Consider the following 20078-nt stretch of genomic DNA (forward strand, 5'->3'; position numbering starts at 1 on the left):
GCACTTGATTGTTTTCCCAAACACTACAAGAAACAGAATAAATAATAGCAACTCAATACGCGTATACATTTTATTACGCGCACATCTTGTCAGTCCTGTGTTGAAGATTTCAGGTTCCGAATCTAAAACTTACCCCTCTCCCGTGCTGTATACGAAGCCGATAATAACAACATGATAATATTTCCGTATCTTTCATAAAACGGAGCCACTCGTCCCCTAGCAACAGTTTTGGCATAACGAATATCAAACGGTGCCTTCTGTCCCGGTGCGGTCCAACCGAAAAGAACGGCGATATTTTTTGAAAACGGTTCGGGAACGATCCTCTTCGCTTGCATGGCTCTTTCCAGATTTCTTTGCCTGTTCTTTATTCGACGCAGGCGGCGAGTCGATCTAAAATGCTCTACTTTTTAGATCTAAATAAGGCTAGCTGTTTCTACTACCCTACTACCCACTCGTTCCAAGAGTGTTTCGCTTTTTTCCACATGTTTTCTATACTGGAACGGACGAATGGGCAAGAACTGATGGAAAATGAGAGTGGCGACAAGTGATCCCGCTAAAATCAACGCCTCACGCCGCAGACCAGCAGAGATTTCAGAGCGACTCGCTCAATCAAAAGTGGCGCACGCTCCTTTCAGAGACGTACCTCCCTTACCCTGCACTGCTTTTCAGCCTATCTCTCCACGCCTGACCTTTTCTTTCAGTCAGCATCGCTCTTAGATCGTTTGTCGGTCGCTTTTGTTGTTTCTGCTCCGACGACACTCACAACAGCTATCCCACGTCGACCAGGACCATTAGAGCGTCAGCGTCGGTGCTAAATACGTTTCGCATGCGCTGAAATAGCACTTCGGCTTACGAGGAAGGGGAAACGGTGTTAAAACGCAAAACTGCTTTTTCCACTTCCAGCTTCAGTGGCGTCGCGAATGGCCAATGGCAACGGCAGTGGTTAAGGTTCGAACGGCCCTTTGGGCTACGAAGGAAATCGGCAGCAAACGCTGGAACGAAAGCCGCAATATTTCATATAACTGCCGCTGTTGTCTTTTAACGCCAAAAATGTATAGCTTTGTGATAAGCTGCTAGAAATGAAGCCAGTTATTTTGTAGCTCTAAAGAGCCATCTTTAAACGCTCGCCGTGATCAAATGTTGGTGGTAAAAAGTGATTGTGGAAAGAATCATATTTTTGTTTTCATTCCTTTTGACATTTTCTCGTGAATTTGTCGTTCTGTTCGTGTTCGTTCGTGCCTCGGACGCATTTTGGCGCCTTGGCGCATTCTGTCTCGTCAAAACAAAGATTGAAAAGAATAGTCGATGGACCGTTTTACCGCGCTCGTATCGTAACGACCAGCTTGATTGTAATGATGACAAGAAGCTGAACGGGCTGTTTAATGGGTCATTTTGACACACCTCGAGCAACACTTACAAATATTACCCGCCGCCATCAGAGAGTGGTCTTAATTGTCACGGAGACGCTCATAACATTTCACTGACATCGACTACTGAAAACTTTGAATTAGTTAGATTATTTGCAATTATGAGGAAAAATGAACCATAGCAATAGCTAATTAAGAAAAAATTCGTTTCCCAATACGCATACGATTACGTAAAGGGCACTTAGTTATTCTTGAGAACATCAATTGTCAGGCATACTCGAAAGAAACCATAACTTAAGAAAAGCAACTACTTTTAATATACTCGATTATTGTCGTATAGTTATCGTGTAAAATATCGTGTAGCTACCATCATCTTAATGGATGTTTAGAAAACGTCTAATTTCGACAAGTTTTCTAGCAACTATAAAAATAATTTTTCAGCTGCAGGAAAAATAAACAGTTCTCGAATCTTTGTTAAATAAAATCCTCGTTCGCTTTATCTGACATGAGAGTCTGAGATTTCAAGTAAGACTGATGGTGCTCATGAAGAGATCAGTTATCCAGATGCCTGATTTCTGTTGGACCTATAGAATGTTAATCTTCACCTACTTCTCTACTCCTCTCTGAATCGAGTAGAAAAAAAATACTACATTGTGTTTAGTTAGTTGATTATTTGCTAGAGAAAAAATTAACGAGTACAGACGGACCTTATCAGCTACACAGTATTAGCTTCAACATTGTTTAATGTCGTCTCTACATATATAGCAAACAATAAACAATAGCAGACTTGCTATACTACAAAATATAGCCCATCACCACTATGCCTCATCAGCGAAACGAACTTTTGCCTCCTCTATATCTGCTGGTTTGCGCACCACTTCTAGTGAGGCATCGAATGCACTTTGCGCGCGGACCCAAGCCCGGAAAGAGTACAACAGAAAACGTGTGGGCATTTGAACGGCGCCCCATGTAAAGAATCAAATGCATACATGGGGCAGTCGCCGGCAACGAGCCGAAACCTCTCATGAAAGGAACAGCAGCTACGGTGTCAACAACAACAGGACTGCTTCTTATCGATTAAGCAAAAGAGTAGACCCACTGAAAATGCTGTGATAACGGTACCATTATTGATCGGTTTACATGTAGCATTGCGCTTGGTCTCTGGCTTTTATGGGAGCAAAAAAAAAGCCACCCTCGTTTAGAGGCCGACGAAACGACTAAGGATAACGCCTGCAGGCCGGCAATGGCAACAATACCATCGCAACGAGCAAAAACTCCTGACGAATGTTCCTGACTTCTTCAGATCAGTAGGAAACGCTCGATTTATGCTGAAAATGTTTCCGGTCTAAGTAGACAATATTTGAGTAAAATGTGCTCCCTTCCCAGTTTACCGCCAATCAGCTATGACACAAAATGCGTATCCTCCTGCTGTTAAAAGAAAATATAGCAGAGCTCACAAATACATTGTTGGCTTTATTGTTGTCATTTTCTCTGTCGTCATCTAATAGATTGGCGTTATCTTGTTTATATTGATATTATCAGCTTCTTTAGCGTCAACAGAATCTTATACGATAGGGGTACGATAGGAGATAGGGAAGAGAAACAAAAAAAGCGCGAAGGCTTTTCAAAGACAATGTTTCTCAGAGCGCTGCCTACTTACGCACGTTTTTAGTATTTTGTTAACAATGTTTAACGTCCATATATCTACTGTGTCCGCCTCAATCACGTACCGGGCGTATTCGGATCTTTCTCACGCGTGAATTTCGCGAGATGTGCTTAACCCTCGATACGTGAACGGACTATGAGAGTGTTGTTAGCGGCAAGCCCTATCTAAGAGGTGCAGAATGCTAGATTAAGAGACGTCAATAACATCGTGCCTATGCGAAACAAGGTCGTTATCACGTTTGCTACTCTGCAAGGACAATCAGCCAGCCGCAAGAAAATCGGACGGTAGATGAATTCGGTCATGTATGGCCTTTTCTACATTCAAAGTCCCTGTTACCGCGATGTGTACTACACTCTATTTCATGCCAGGAGTTTTAATGATATGTAGATTACTCAGCTGCGGGGAAGTCCCTTGCCTGCTCGATCTACACTATGCTACCTCAATGAACATAGCAACAGTGACTTACCCCACTGGCCTAAAACGGGTTCTGCGGATTAACATGTCTAAGCGTGTTTGCACATGTGGGTGCCTGCGTACCAGGTTATCTGGACATCTCTCTCGGTTACGAGACACCTCAATAATTAGTTGGCGATGGGCTTATGAAAGATACATGAGGAGTGATCTTTTGATAAAGTAGACGGCATCCGCCGATGGGATACATTCGCTAGGACGTACGTTTCCAAGCTACGTCTTTCAGACACTAAGGTTAGATACAGCGTACAAGAGACTCTTTTATGCGAAAAATGTTCTAATACCGACGCCAATCAGCTTTTATCTTAGCTTCCTAGCTAAAAAAAAAAAAAAAAAAACTGCCTTCGGTGTTACGCAAGGTATTGACTGTCTACGCAATGGAGCTAGAAGACGTATGGCCTGCCTGAAAGCAAGACCATCACTCAGCGACCTTAATTCTGATGTGTCGCTATGAACTTCTTACTTTTTACACGAAGATCGAATGACCGTGTACGGGGCGAAACTGTACTTGTGAACCGTTACATTCCGCTAGTAGAAACGGTCCTTCTGACGTTGAGTTGGCGCCACCACAAAGTAGACGACGAACGATAGCTGGCCTGCTCAAGTGCACTTTTAATCGGCAAAAAAAATCGTCGAGGTAGATTGACCGGTTCGGTAGCTATCACTTTATTTTGTGTTTATTATATGGTCATCAGGTTCGAAGACTTTTGCATGAACAGACCTATTCTCTAATGCGAAATTACGGTAAGCTGTGACTCTTACATACACTGTAGAAAATATACATGTGTAATACAAGATTCTGTGCTGATCAGAGGTGTACGTTGGCAGAGAGTGGAACTTCAAATATCCAACAATTATTAAATCAAGCAAAACTCTGTGCAGACAAAATCGCCCATATGCCTACTCCTTTTAACAAGCAATGCTCATTTAGCCTGATGCGATTTACCTCACTCCCAAACCATGAGTCTTCCTCTCGTAAAACAGCGAGGAATCATTCTTGAATCGAGATGTATATCGCTGCCTGTAATTCATACTGCTAGAGCGACCCCGAAATTATAAGCCCGAAATAGCGAACTAAAAGACGAAACTGGTTAACTAGTCTACATAGCCGGGCAGCGCGGGAAGCCAAAAATGGCCGTCAAAACGTAACCTCTTCCGACCGTCCGTCCGTCCGTCCGTCCGTGTATTATGAGATGTCTATACGACTTCGACTATTTCTTCGATCATGACGATGGCATCGGTGGCCGTGTTCCCGTTAGCCATCACTGACTTGAGATTAAAGTCGTCCGACCGCTGTCGAACAGTAGCTTGGTCCCGATAGCTCCGCGTCATTATGGAGCTGCGGACATCGAAATCGTGACGGAACGGCACTTAATTATCTCTTGAAGAGGAGCGAAAAAGCCCGTCGAAAAGACGAAGTAGTCCGAAGCGAAGCACACGAACTTGAGTGAAGCCAACGAGGATAATCGAAAAAATGAACGATCAATGAAACTTTGCCGAGAAAAGAAGACAGTGGCAGGCGACTATCAGTGTATCATGGTTGTACCCACTTTGTTTGGCAGTATCTTTCTAGCTGCAGCGGTAATTCTAACAACAATATTCATTTAAAAACAGTAGTGACTGTTTAGCAATAGCAGTACCTGCTCTGTGGCGTCAGGATGGATTTACTAGGCAGGAGTCCCAATTGCAGATGTAAGGGCTGTCTGTACTGTTATAGACGAAATACAGAATCTGAAGTAAAATGAATACTGATTTGCGCAGACAAAGGATACTAAAAAATTTCTGCGTGTATGTTTGCTAGGGCAACGTCGACCAGTCAGTAGTCGTCGGTGGGTACTGTAACAGGAAATTTACTATAAAATTAACAAACCCGCTGCCCTCCGTGTCAAATGATACGCGTCACATATAAACGCATGTGTATCTAAACACATTGACCGCTACCGCAAAGGGGTGTTCGATATGACCGGCATAATTCGGGCAGGTCACACCACAAAACTTAATAATAATTAAACCGATTAGGACATGATACTCTCTGTATAAATGCCACTATTATATACGATCCCCAATATCCGCCATATTTTTAATCTACTTGTTATGAAAGAACGCAGAAGGGTGAGAATCAGTAGTATAAATTTCAAACCAGTCTAATCATAGTAATAATAATAACAGTAGTAGGGTTTGTGTTTCGGAGACATAGAATTCTACCTACTGCTCCTCAGAGCAAATGATGACGAAACAAAAATAACTGGGCCATTTTAGGAAAAAAATTGTAGGATGAGATGCTTTTGTGATGTGGGCGTTGCTCGTTTACTATGGTAGGCTACGGTAGCGATAATGTCAGGCCCTTTGTTTGAGGCCCTTAAAACATGAACAAAGTGTTCTTACTTAAGCGATGAAGCGATGAAACCGTGGCGCTTCGGAGGCTGAAAAAGAAGGCTGAGCTGACAAATTAAATACTGAATCTGCTGCGACGTTTTATTACAATGGCACGCACAAACGACAGATATCCCATTGTCGTTTCAATGACAGACATGAATACAGGGCGACAGAGTCTCTGTCACAACGGTAGATTCATATTATTCTAGTTTTTGTAGTCAATTTATGAATCTAGGCACACAGCCCATCAGAAAAATACGCGAATAAGGTTTTCCCAGGTACATATCTGGAGAAACCTTTGGGCTTCTATTATTGTTCATGGGTTAATCAAGGGTTCACTACAGCTCTTACGTAGCTCCCTACGGATGTTGCTGCTTAGCCTTAAATGCTCTTTTTTGAACCTAGATTGCGCATCAACAGGCTTCCCGGTAACAAATAGCATCAACATTTTTTTAGAAAACTAAGTTTTTCTCTACTATATTTACTAAGCTCTCGCATCTCTTGACCAGAATTGACATAATTCAGTTTCAGGGCACTGGCGCGCTGTGTGTGATGTTTACGGTTGTTATTCCAACCGATCGAAAATTCATAATTAATTCCAATCATGGAGACGTCGAAGTTAACGTAGCTTTCTGAACTAGATTACTTTTACGGATAGATACCGGAGTGTCCAGAAGTTCGATCGGCAAGAGAATCTGGAAACCGAATAACCGTTAAACTGGATAAGTTACAATGATGATGTATGTTAAAAATAGTCTTTACTTCTCCCGCCGCTTTGGCAGCTTCTAGACAGCCTTATATCCACCACTCGCGTTCCCATGCGTAATTCCTCCACGCAAAGCTTCTCGAAATAAAGCGATAATGGATTGTCGTTGTCCACCAATTGCTCTTTTTAGGGCACAAGAAGCCACGTAATCGTATGGACTTAGACGAGAAGAAGCAGCGGGCTTAAACCAGTGTTGGATAAACTTTTGCTCAGTCCAGGAGATAATTGAGACACGGCAAGGAGGTTTGGCGATATTATTAGGTACCATACTTTGTGCTTTCGTCTACCCTACAAACGGTTTATGAGTCCCTTGAAGAACTCGAGATAGCAACCTGCATTCATGATGTCTTTTTCGGAGAAATCTCATTTTAGAGAAACGTCTATTGCAGGTATTAGCTGCATTGCCACCAAAATTGATTTGGATTCAGTGCGACGCCATTCTGTCGTCTGGTCCCCCTCCGGCTGGCGGTAGAGATTAAACCATACCTCGTCTATGGCAACCGTATGCTTTCCGTTGATTGAAGTTTCGCGTGTTGTATGTAGAGTACAAAACGTTACACTCGTTTTCGACTAGCTAGGATTCGTTTGAAAAGGGGTCTCTGTTTTTGACTAAGTTTCCGCATTTTCAATGTTTCGGTTAAAATTTCTCAACACGTTATATCTGAAATGCCAGTTTTAGTCACCAGAGCTCTTCGATTCAAAGCTTTACCTTTGCGAAAAGCGTCCTCTACTGCGGCAATACGTTCCTGTTTTTCGGGTCTCAACATCTGGTCACCTTCTCGTTGGTCCTGAACGCCCTAATGTCTGCACTCTTAACACGTTTACATCATTCACATGCTGTGGTTACGCCTGAGAGCTTCCTTGCTTAATGTTTTGTGTAAATCTTCAATGAATTTCTGCAGCGTCGTGGGCTTCGAAGGATAGAAGCTTCAAGGCTAAAACACATTTTTCCTTCTTAACAAATCTTTCCTCGAATAAACTCGATTGGTGTTCACTGTTTCTAGAAGGCTGAAGATACTACTAGGCAAATTTCGTCTGCGAGCAGCGCGTAGCTCGAAGGTTGTTTAATTTCAAAATTCACCGTATCCGTTTGTAACAGCCCAGTGTGTATGCATAGATATTCTACTTTATATGCTATTGCCTACTGGTGATTACGAAGTCTAACTTATAACGAAAAGATTATAGTCTTCAGCTCTTCACTGTGGTAAGACGCTCCGTGCTGTAACAGAAATGATCAGTTTTTGTTATGAAGACACTGCAGGAAGAATAATCCATTTTTACACGTGTTTCGTTAGTATATAGCAATAGTGCACCGCCTATTAATAAGACTAGTGATTATAGTAGTTACTGACAAGATCACAAGTGCCATTCATTCTTTTACTATAAACACTATTTCCAAGCGTATTATTTTTCTGCCTTGCTTATAGCCTACGCTTCCCTCTTGATGAACACGAAATAACTCTTACAACGTATGGACCCCATCAAAGTGCATCTATTCCATCATTATTTTCCAATTTTTTTCAAATGTTTTTATCGCGGCAGCTATTTGGTATAAACATCGAGTTCGATCATACGGAACGAGGGTAACTGCCGTAAGGGGCGATTTGCCTAATACGTGGCATTCGAAGCCCGATATGGACTTGGGTTGGACGAGTATATATTCTTTTTATTACAGATAATTAACTAACTATATTTGCTGGCCGTCTTATCTAGACAGGAAGCTAAAGATGAACACGGCTATTGCCCGCGGCCTCTGCGGACAGTGCTAGTATGATGAGCGCTAGTGAGAAGTTTTTCTTAGACAACTTCGCCTCGTGGCCAGTGATTAAGTTCAAGCGCCAGTGTCACAGTTACGCAAACTTCCTGTCCTTTTGTTATCAATTGGTATGCCGTGAACAGCGAGGGGAAACTTGTATGATTATAGACGATGCCACATTGTGCAAGCTGGTAGATAGGCGATTAGCTATGTTTCCACTCGGCCTGGTCGTCGATATCGATTCCTTTTTCTATCTTTCTTTGTTGCGGCATGTAATGGTCGGTATTTTCAGCTTTATCGCTGGATTTGGACAGCAGAAAGCTTCGCTGTCATATTTTTCGTCTTTCATGGTCCGCCTACTAGAGAGATGGATTGACACATCACAATTCCATGTAGTCTGCCCGAGGCTATACCATAATATTAGTACTACTGAAAAGTAATCATGCTCGTACAACAGAAAAAGTGAACGAAGTAGAGAAACTTCAATATTCTTCCTCTAATTCTGATTAGGCGAATAGTCATTACTTCATTCTAGAGAGGTAATCCAAGATCTAGAGGTAGAAACATGGGGGATGGCATGTTGTTTTTTTTTTAAATATCATATGTATGGTTTAAATGATACGAAAACGGTCACATTTCAACCTGACGTAAGAAGCCTTCCTGGCTAGTCGCGAGGCAGCGCTTTTTTTTTAACTCAAACTATTTCTATTGTTGGCCATGCTCATTGTTCCTATTCAGATTTCAGTTCTGTTATGGCAGCTCTGCTTGAAGGTAGTTTAGGCCATTTTTTTAGTTATCCAAAATGCTTTTTCTTTTCCTCTCCGTCTACTGATTGCTTTCCAAATAAGTGCATCTCTCTCTGTCCCACAAGGATGAATGTGCTGCTCTTTCGGTTACCGCACTATCACTTGTCGCTTTAGGAAACCTTAAAAAACTCCAATAGATGGCAAAAAACAAACATTTTTTTACAGACGACTACTTATAGTCGGCTATAAATAATGCCGCTGATCGGACCGAGAACACGCTTAAGCTTTTAGGTAAAGTTCGAAAGGGGAAATTTGCCTAAACGTTAATACTGCGCGTCATATGTCCCGCTATAATGGAAATTTCTCAGTAAAATAAATCATCGTAAGTTGGGATTTTTTTTCCGTCGGAAAGGTTGGTCGATACAGGATGGATTTAACGTTTTGTGTTCATTATAACATTGGAGATAACTTAAAGCAACGTCCGACCTCACATCGGATTCGTAAAAAATAGGATTTCGAGAAGAATATTTGCACAGGTCGTCGCAATCCCGCAATGAGGCCCGTCGCAATACAGATGCTTTATACGAGCTATTGGCCAAGCTGGTTTGAACAGGAAACATTTCAGGAGAGTGCGGACGGAGCGAACAGTGTACGCTATCGCCAATGTACGCGTCAAAGATCTAATATTACTAACGCAAGCCATATCAAGCCGTAAACGATTACCGTATATTCTCAGGGGACCTTTAAAAGCGTCACTTCAAAATGCATGTTTGGGAATGATATACCGTGTTTCCAAAAGAAGCTTTTGAAGAAGCATCTGATGTAAACGTACTAGTGGAGCTGGAGGCATTGATTATAGGAATGGCTTGTACCACTTGGCCACCAGGTTGTACAAGCTATTCCTAGATAAACTGCACGATTGGCTAAACATGTACATCAGGGAGCTATAAACCTGTGTTAACTTAGTAGATAATCTTTTCCTTGTGTTCAAGTATATACCGTATTTTTCCACCCGGAAGACAGGCACAGAGACGCATGTTGAACTTGTTTTTTTCCAACAACAGTTTACTGTCCTGTTAAGATTTTTTTGCAACGATCTCTGCTCAATCTTATTTTTGATATATCTGTCTCAAAACACTGAAAAAAAAATGTAATAGAAACAGGTAAATAGTAAATTTATTACCTAAAAGAGAGCAACACGTTCCTACGAGATTCGTTTTGCGTATGGCGGCTCATTGTACCTACTTCGGTAGATTGCTTTTTCCTTGATAATAATTGAGCAGATCAGTTGTAAGTTCTACTCATATCCAATAGCTGACCTCTACGTAACACACAACACTTATTTACAAAGTTTTCATTAGAAAACTTAGACCATTCCTTTTCCAGTTAGCCCTTATTAGCTTCCATCTCCAGCCCAGACTGTGTTAGCAGTCGAGAGCAACTATTGGCAGGAGTCTGTATCCGTAAAATGTCACTTTTGTATGTGCTTCATGGACTGAATCCCGCATATCGTGTGAGAAATTCAAAAGACAAGTAGTGCCAACTAGTAGTAGTAATAGTATCACGCTATAAGCGTACCCTGCGAACTTACCTCTTACTAAGATTGCTGAAGTAGGTCTTAGATGCATTACTGTTATTTTTATTGGAATAGATGCTTATTCATATGCTAACGTCTCTCACTTCAGAAAAGGGTTTCCTCCATGGCGCATATAGGCTACCGCTGCTGGTAGTATAAAGCGACCCACGAAAGTTAGTCAATAGCGCGTATCTATAGCTCATTTAAGAACAAATTTGAATGCATCCTCCGCGAATTTTATAACGTCTCATTCACCAGGTCTTCACTTTGCCAGTTTTATAAACGTGAGCGAAAACTCTTCTTCTTCCAGATGCCTACTTTTTCCAGATCTCCGGACATTCGGGAAGTGTGTTGAAATGACGAGAATAAGTTTCTCACTGCCAAGTGAAAACTAAAAAACTGCGAGCGGGGATTCCCGTTGATGAATACGTCATCTGGAATTTTTTTTGAACGCAATCTATCAGCTATATATATATATATATATATATTGCTTAACAACATTTACTGTAGCAAATTCAAATTGAGATCTTGCCATTCTATATATGGTTTCTAGTTGTGCTTCAGAGCGCGTACAGTTCATACGTCCATCAAACGACATGGCCTTCATGTACCACAGACTGTCATGATTACGCACAAAACTACTCAGAATGAGTGACGCTTTGTTATTGCTATTATTATTATTGAATGAGTCCAACTCTGCAATTGAGATGTAGAAATAGAGAAAATTACAAGGGACAAGCAGCAATCAAGTACAATCTCACTGCGCGCAACATGAACGGTCAACTACTGCACAATACTTTATTGTTTAGCAAAGATTTTTGTTGCTCAGTAGTGTGTATATCGCAACAACTTAAACGATTGAAGATTACTAACTCCTATAAGCAGAATAAACAGTCACGTCACCGTCTCTTGATACCACTCTTTAGCCATACAGCTAACTCACGAGTGAAAATACAGAGAAATTTCGATTACGTATTTTCCGCGATTGGCGCTCGGTGCAAATAATAAGCTGCGCCTCGCTAGGTGGCCTTGAGAGGACCACAGGTCCAGCCGAAGATTCGGTGCTCACAATGGCAAAACGGGCTTTCGTTCTATTCAGGAACAACGGGTGGCTCACTGACGAGTGTAGCGGTATAGTGTTTAGGCGATCTGGCGTATTAAAAAAGTTTGTTTGACACTCCGAAAGAGTTCCATTCTACACTTTGCGATACGTTCCCCAGGAATCAGCTATATACTAATGCGTAAACATCGAATCTACAGAAGGATTATAAGGAATATCTAGGTTATCCTTCCGTAGTAATTGCAACGGACTCCAATTACCGTCAAAAGCTGCGACCTCCTGGCGTCCTTGACCGGCATGTTTCTATCTTGTGAAATTAGGAAATGTAGACGTTTGCGCGTAATGGTGAGCAGGCCTGTCTGGAGTACTCCACGCTCATTGAGCAGAACGAGTTTTGTAGGGCTTTGTAATTATATGATACGGCCGCTTCCCATCCATAACACAACACATCATGAAATGACAACCTAAATTCGTTCTACAAAATGTGAGTACACATATAGTTTTTTCAAAACCTTTTGTCTATTGAAGTCAGACAGTGTAAACAGTGTCTCATTAGTACATCGTTTACTTCGCTATAGCCTTTCAACAAAGAAATAACAGTTATACGAAAATTCGAGTAACCTTATTGATTATATAAACGTTCTGACCTAAAAATATTCGGTCTAAGCGTGGCTGGTGCTATAACGGTTACATTTCTTATCTTTGTTTGCAGATAAATAAGTTTGCGAACACCGTTAAATACCGCCATTTTGATTCATATTTAAATAGACCAGGGACAACTTCGAATCGAATTATCGAAAACAATATCATTGATTAATGCATGATTTCGGAGGGATATTTCAGTTAAGGCCGTCAATACGAAGAAGCAGAAAATAATGACTGTAAAACAGAGGATCTGCTATGCCATTCAGCTTTTCATTGTTTACATTCGAAGGCGATCGAGTAGCGCTAGCGGAAAATTTATGAACTATGGTTCTGAGATTGTCAGCAGACGAATGAGTAGACGTATCGCCTGTATCATATCGGTACGTGATCGTTAGACGAAACAAAGCTGACGTCAAAGTGAAGCCATTTAATAGAGTAAGAAAGCTACGTAATCGGGGCTGATGTATGGAAAGTGAGATTTCAGGAGCACAAAATCTGTGCGCATGTTACGACTGACGTCCGAACTTCAGGACTGAAAGTGATTATATAAATTCTCTGAATTGTAAAAAAAAAAAAAAAAAAGGTGCCGACGAAAGGCTTGCGGCTAACGGTTATTAGTGAAAATGTGTTTAGTCGCTAAATTTAGATGCCTAATTTTAAAGGTGACATAAGTGATAAGAACCAATGTTATTGGTCTTTCGATTTTCTGTAAGTATATAGTAAGATAACAATATGCGATTTGGAAAACGAAAGAAAATTATCTACGCAGATGTTAAAATCGTAGAGGTTTTGCGAAATTTCCAGCGAAGCTTGCATGTCCGTTCTAGGCTAGCGGATATGTAAGCTTTGTGTATTCTTGAGTCTCACTTAGAGGAAGACAAAACCTCATTTTAGCTTCCAGTACTGCACTATTAACCCCTAGCAATACACCTCCTAATTTTGTTGACAGATTTTTCCATGTAAGAGTAATTTCGGTTTTGTTGACGAAAAACTGTCGGTTAAATCGACGAAGGTAGCTTTTTTTTTGTTAGAAAATACTGTTCTTTTTCACACTCGAATACGTCTAAGCTCCCAGTTATCAGCACTAAGCAACACTCTATAGATGCAGGTGACTGAAACCCCAACTATGCCAGTTTTGGTCAAAGGTCTCACTTAGCTGTCTACTTACAGCACGCAACGACTTGAGTGCCTGGAGATATTCCTGCGTCCATGGCCATTCAGCTCAAGTGAGCATTTCTTGCTTATCCGTCGTCATAAGCAAACGTTATTCACAGTACACACTTCACCATAGTATATACTATAGTATATATAGTATATATATATATATATATAGACACCCGAGATCAAAGTGAATTCAAAAACAATCCAAAAACAGCACTCTCAAGGAGCAAACAACAAGGTTTGGGTTACTCCGATTCGGTCTGAAACGCGTATAGGTCATCACTTCACGCGGCGGCTTCGCTGAATCGGTTGTACCACAGAGTATTATTATTACTTAGGGAAGCACTCGATACTTCACCAAGACTTGACGTATGCTTCGCACATTTGCCATGGATACGATGTACAGTCGTGGTTACCCACTAAATCGCATGAGACGAGAAACTTTTTCACACCCTTTATTAACACGAAACTATAAATTTAAAGTACTAGTAGACTTAGCATGTGATTGAAATGTACATCTTAAGCCAAACGCACCGACACAAGTAGACAGACAGACGGCCGTACGTACGTTATGGATCCAACGTGAGCAATGTATGTCGGAGTATAGCACTACAAGCGTCTTGTTCGATGTGTGCCATAATTTAAACGATAAACAAATGCCTGCTGTTACGTATTCATAACAATTTCTCAATAGTGCTCGTCAATTGTTTGAAGGTACTTCGTTTTAAACTCTGTTCAGTCAGTCTTTGTTTTGTTCACGAAAACTATAGAGAGGGAGCGAGATTTTGTTCTTCTACGTCTGCAATAGCCTCTTTCACTGTTGTTCTATCATCTTTGTTCCGTTCCATGCGAAGTCGAACCAGACAAGCAAACTTCAAGAAAGAACTACTACGAGCGTACGTATAAGCCTTCTAGCCTGCTATCCGCGCGGACTGAGCAGCCGGAGAGGGACCTGGCAGGGAAGGCCGCGAAGACAAGATACAACGCCACCAATCACAGCGCATCACTGACACAAACAATAACAACAAACTCAACTCTGCGTCAAGCAACGCTAACTCGCACGTTAGGCACTCCACCCGACTAGGTCCAAGCTATGCTCGGAGCTCACGTATGCTTTTCCTGTGTTTTTCTATCTTTCGGTACCGGTCTGTCAGCTCGTTGAAGTAGACCGTTCGCCTGCAGCACCAGCATCCGTCGCCTTCATCATGTCGTTTACTTCGCTTCTGTTGTCTGTCGGCCAGCTATCGACGAGCGCGCTGTGAAGACGGGGACACTGGCAACGTTTCAATTTCGAATAGTGGCGCCCCTCGCTTTTGCGGTGACTGGTCTCAACTCTTCTGCTCCGTGCTGTCGTTCTGCTGCTCTGTCTGCGTGTATCCGTCTGAGTGGCAGTTCTCCAGTGCGATAAAAGAGCGCGAGGACTGGGTCGCAATGACGAAGCGTATTGGTGCAGTGGCGGAGATAGCGGCGATTTCGCGCGGAACTGCCAACATGAAGACGTCGCTAGTAATTCGGTACGAGTTGGCTGGCTCTTGATGGGTCGGTGTGCTTCAGCAGTAGCGGCGACTTCATCGTTCGTTGCTTCGTCGGTTCGAATGGACAACTGTTTCCCTTTTCTTTTTCTTTAGCCTCTTCTCCAGCAGAAACGATCTCAGCAATAATCGACTGAGTGAAGTTTTCTACTAAAAATGATGCTCACCAGAGTCATCGTCGCCGCCGACATGGGCGCTACGACGGCGTGTCGTGGTATGCTAGAGAAAAGGCGGGATGCCAGGACCAGATCCTGCGGCGAAGGAGCGATAGGAGATAGAAGGGCCGATGCAGCCTGTAGACGAGCCGCCGCAGCAGGCAACAGTAACACGGGAGTTGCTCGATAAGTGACTGCCGCTGCCGGCGGCTCGTCTGCAGGCCGCATCCGGTACAGGGTCGTATGAAAGATCCTCTAGTAGGCTAAAAAAGGCCCAAGAGGGTTGTGTAACATATTAAATGTACAAAAAGATTAACAGTAGATAGCTGCGGCGTTTTCCTGTTGTTGGCCGTAAGAGTGAAATAAAAACTGCGATAAAGGTAGCACTTTCGCTGGTCAACACGTTTTGCTGTCATCGTTTCTATTATTTTTCTATTTTTTTATTAAGTTCTATTGTTATCTATGCTTCATGCTGAGGTTCCCGTAAACATATAGCTTACGTTTTAGGTCAGAGTATATAGATCAAAGGGGCATCGATAAGTGTGACCGTACAACCGGGCGTTTCCGCAGATGTTCTAGAAATTTAGCAATGCACTGGGTAAATGAGTAAAGGGGTCTATGGCATACTATGGTAGTGTTCATGCAAACTTGCACGGGCTTCATTGCGACTAGCTTTACTTAACCGTACGAGTCAAGTATATAATAATCCTATCGAATCCTACGAATACTACGAAGGTAGCACGCACGCTAGAACAAAACTACATAAAAAGCATGGTGTCAGTGGTCTTAGTTGGGGCATATGAGTACTCGCGTAGTTATTAAGCGAATCCGTAACGCCTTCGTCATTCTCAACATCAGCTTTATTACATAGATCATATATATACATATATATATAATCTAGTTAATAGTTTTTCTTTAAAAACCACTCCTACATTGTCGTATTTTTCCTGCTTGCGACAAGCACAAACCCGTCTGATATCTGTAGCTTAAGTTATTGAGCAACAATATCGAATCGAAGGGACCAAAAAGGTGGTCTCACAAGAACAGAGAAAGGCCTTGAGACTCCATTCTACAACAACTTTATTCTGATTTTTCTCAAGAAGGTTTTCATGTAGCTATAAATTAGAACGTAGACATTTTCCACCACATAGACAACGATCATTCGCGTCAGTCTTTTCAATTACTTTAGATATATACAGCGTTATGGTGATTGTATAATAGCTTGATGATGTTTAATATCTCTCGGGTTCCATTGCGCTGAGTGTTTGCCGCTCTAATATACCTGTGAGAAACCATTGAGCCAATTTCAGCTCATTTGGTTAAACCAGGCAAGCAAAAAAATGGCCCCTTATCGCTATTCACCCGTGTTTTTCTGTCTCTCATACTTACGTGAAGCATAACGACACCTATCGGCAAGCGCAAGAATCTTTCGCAAAGCCTTGCCATTACCACCCTACACCAACAATCTTGCTAGTTGATCTTTAGTTCAATCATGTCATTAAACGGAAACATTGAACGACGGAGTAGCCAGACACCATTAAGTACTTACAGCATCAACACAGTCACAAACAGCAAAATCAACAATACAAGCAAAAAATCCGCCATTAACTTGAGAAAGTCGACCGCTTCCCAGTCGAAAACGAGGCTGGTTAGTTTTTCTATTAGACAAGCGTGCTGAGTCCACGCCGATGCCCCGGAGCACAGATGGTGATGGCACACCGTTGGTTGTGGTTCACGCGGGCGAAAATGCGGAGAATTCCGCTTCTGCAGCGACGGATGACGTTCTTGTGAGTGCTCGAGCTGGGTATGTGACACGCGATGCTGGTGGCTGGGCCGTGAGGATTTGGCCATGCGCATGGAGCCACGTATACTCATAGCTCTGCTCGAAAAGCTGTTAAATGTTGTTCCGATCCGTTCAACGTACCCTCTCTACTTAGGTTGATGTCAACGGTGCTAGTCAGTGTGACAAAACGGAAGAATGCCCCAAAATCTAACAGACGTTAAGGGCGCTGCTGGCAGCGATAGCAAAGCTGAAAAAAGAAGTTGACATTCGCCGACAACGACCGCGAGATGTTGATGGCACTTCGAGCGTGCATATATATATATGGCACTAAATGTACTGCTATATCTAAAGGACTGGTAGGGCAGTTTGCGCTAAACAATCAATGGGTGTATCAACTGGCGTGTTGTACTACCTTCTTCTCACGCGATTCCTACGTTTACATCAATTGCATTAGCTGTTCGGTCTCGAAAATGTGTGCCTGTCGTTGGTATTCACTCTTAGTGCCCGCTGTCTTCTTGATCTCGGGGGGTCACGTTCGTCGGGGTGCTGCACAATTAGTCCTACTTCAGCAATATGGCACGTTTTGTGCATGTTTTCTTGACAAGGCAAATTAGCTAGGTGAACACGGAGTATGGCTCTTGCGTCGGTGTCTTGCCATATCGACAAACGGATTTTACCGACTTATCGTTGTCATTTGCATTTAATCGGACCCAACTAGATCAGATCGCCAACTCTATGAAAAGAAATCAGATACGCAAAGCGAGAAAGTTCGATAACAGCTAATCTGTTTCTTTTGCCGTTCTGGCTTGGGTTTCCCTCTTTTCCCTTTCACATATCAGTGCATCAAAAAAAAAACTATTTGGCTTAAAAGTTCAGCCGCTCGGTCGATCTGCATGTTATATTCGTGTCGATAGAGTACGTTAATCAGCCAAGTGTTTCATATCCGATTAGCGCCTGCCAGTAAGTAAATTTCCTTAATGTTTCACATGGCCATGTTATGGTTTCATTCAGTTCCGATGGCCACAGTGATCGGATACCCACTGCCCTTTGAACGTTGGACAACTGAAAACGATATTAGTCCGACTACCCCTACGAATACTAACCATATTTACAATTCACCATATCCGAGATGGCCTGTATTCGCTCAAAATGGATGCCAGTCTTTTCTTTGTTTACATTATGTTCAACAATAATAATCCATCGCCTTAAAAACGAACGCCATACATGTATGTCCGGAAGCCCAGTCAGACCTGACGTGATACTTGTTAGTAAAGTCGATCAGAGTGACTGGTGTCAATCGATAGATCATATCAAAAGTGAAATGCTCTATGTGTAATATACGGCACGATCGATGTCATCTGTCAAGCGAAATTTTACGATCCGAGGCATGCCCAATGGCAAGCAAGGATCCGGGCCTACAGGTCAGACAATGGGACTTACAGGTACCTTTTCAGGCACAATGGTTGTTTCATATTTTCGTTTGTTCTCTGTCGCTGGTGCTATCCTGGGCTTTCTGTTTGCGTCGATAGCGTTCTGTTGCCCAAAGCTTGTAAGCAAACAGCAATGTCGGCTTGCATTATAACTACTTAAAGTGATAAACAGATTGTCAGTCTTTAGTAAATGATGAGAATTATTATTATCAGAGATATTTTCTTCGCAGGTTATTACCCAAGCAAAAATAAACAACCAGGGAAACTTACAAACTGGGCCGTTAGACAAACCGTTTAGCTGCTTTCAGATTCTTTGGAAATTGACAGTTTTTACTTTCAAATGAAAAAAAAACAGTGTAACCTTTGATTATTAAGCACCGCTAGCCACCACTAAACTTACTAATTAGGCTTTCCGTTATATTTTAAACAATCTAATTAAGTTTTAGAAGGAATGCGTCCGTTGAATAGTCCTTCAGAATTGTATTTCTACTTTTTTTTGAAATATGGTTCCTTACAAAACTTGCAGCTATAAAACTTCCAGGACCAACTCTCTCGCATTAAGACTAGCGGTGACACACTTGTCTATCCTCTGTTCTTATCCGAGTTTCAGCACACGATCTACGTATAAAAACGAAATTTCAATTAAAAAAAGATGTCCTTTAATAGTTTTGTTAATAAATGGCGTCCTAACAGATGTTTTGTGCTTATCAGTCTAGTACCAACTGCAACGTCCTTATTAGGTGAATTACTGCCGGAGTTCGTGGCACAGAATCCTCGTTCCGGTTTGAACCTTAGCTTATAGAACAGTATTAAACGTTTCCCCTGTTGTAAAACGTATATGTATTTAGCCTCTTCTATATATTCAAGCACAATTCAGAATGAATTGTCGGTACTGGCTTGAAAAGCGTCACAATATTTTCTTCCAGGCATTGTTTTCAACCCATTTCGGGTTAAAATACTGCTCCGACGATTATACGATGCTACCTTATTTATGTTATCATTTTTTATGTAAAATGTGTTCGAGTACCGACAAAGCAATTGTTTTAAAACGCGCATGGAGCAATCATCGTTCCCATTGGTGTTCATTAATGGCAGACTTTTTTAATTTCTCCACTTTTTTGCCAACACTATAGCCGCAACTGTTGCCCTTAACGTCGAAATAGGAGACTCGCCAGGACCTTCGTGGCGGTGCTAGATGACTGTTTCACAATGCTGTTTAGCTTCGGCTTGCATCAATTTAGCTCGAACGCTGTAGCCGTCGAAAGCATACATTCACTGGGCCGTTCGTTTGTTGGCCTGTTATCACGCGTCGGAATCAGATGGCGCATTATTATTACGTCAGAGTTACGATGTCTTATCTGACTACCGCCGTATAACAATACCAGCCGAAAGGATCTCCGCGTAACAATACAGATTCGGGATCGAAAAAGTTGACCTTCCATACAACTTTACGCGCCGTGCGGATAGGGCAAAGTGCACGCAGCAGACTACATGCAAAGGCATGGCTACTTCTTTCTTTGTCACGCACGCTTATTGTTAATGAAGCTACATAATAATCGAAACTAGGGGTACATACAAATATTCAGGT

The 20078-nt window shown here is 42.0% G+C and overlaps 1 protein-coding gene across 11 annotated transcripts in view; it reads right to left on the bottom strand.

Annotated features, from left to right (window-relative positions):
- The window catches only part of LOC111264801 (alpha-amylase), a 51585-nt gene that overhangs the window by 29640 nt on the left and 1867 nt on the right, over positions 1–20078 (bottom strand). For 2 of the 11 annotated variants that reach the window (XM_022840972.2, XM_022840970.2), the window contains exon 1: positions 13598–14450. The exons of the other annotated variants lie outside the window; for them this stretch is intronic. The gene's annotated coding sequence lies outside the window, so the exon portion shown is untranslated. Of the gene's footprint in view, positions 1–13597; positions 14451–20078 lie in introns of those variants that run through there. 11 annotated transcript variants of the gene reach the window in all.

The sequence above is a fragment of the Varroa jacobsoni genome, unplaced genomic scaffold (genome assembly GCF_002532875.2).
Source record: "Varroa jacobsoni isolate VJ856 unplaced genomic scaffold, vjacob_1.0 scaffold_900, whole genome shotgun sequence".
NCBI lineage: Eukaryota > Metazoa > Arthropoda > Arachnida > Mesostigmata > Varroidae > Varroa > Varroa jacobsoni.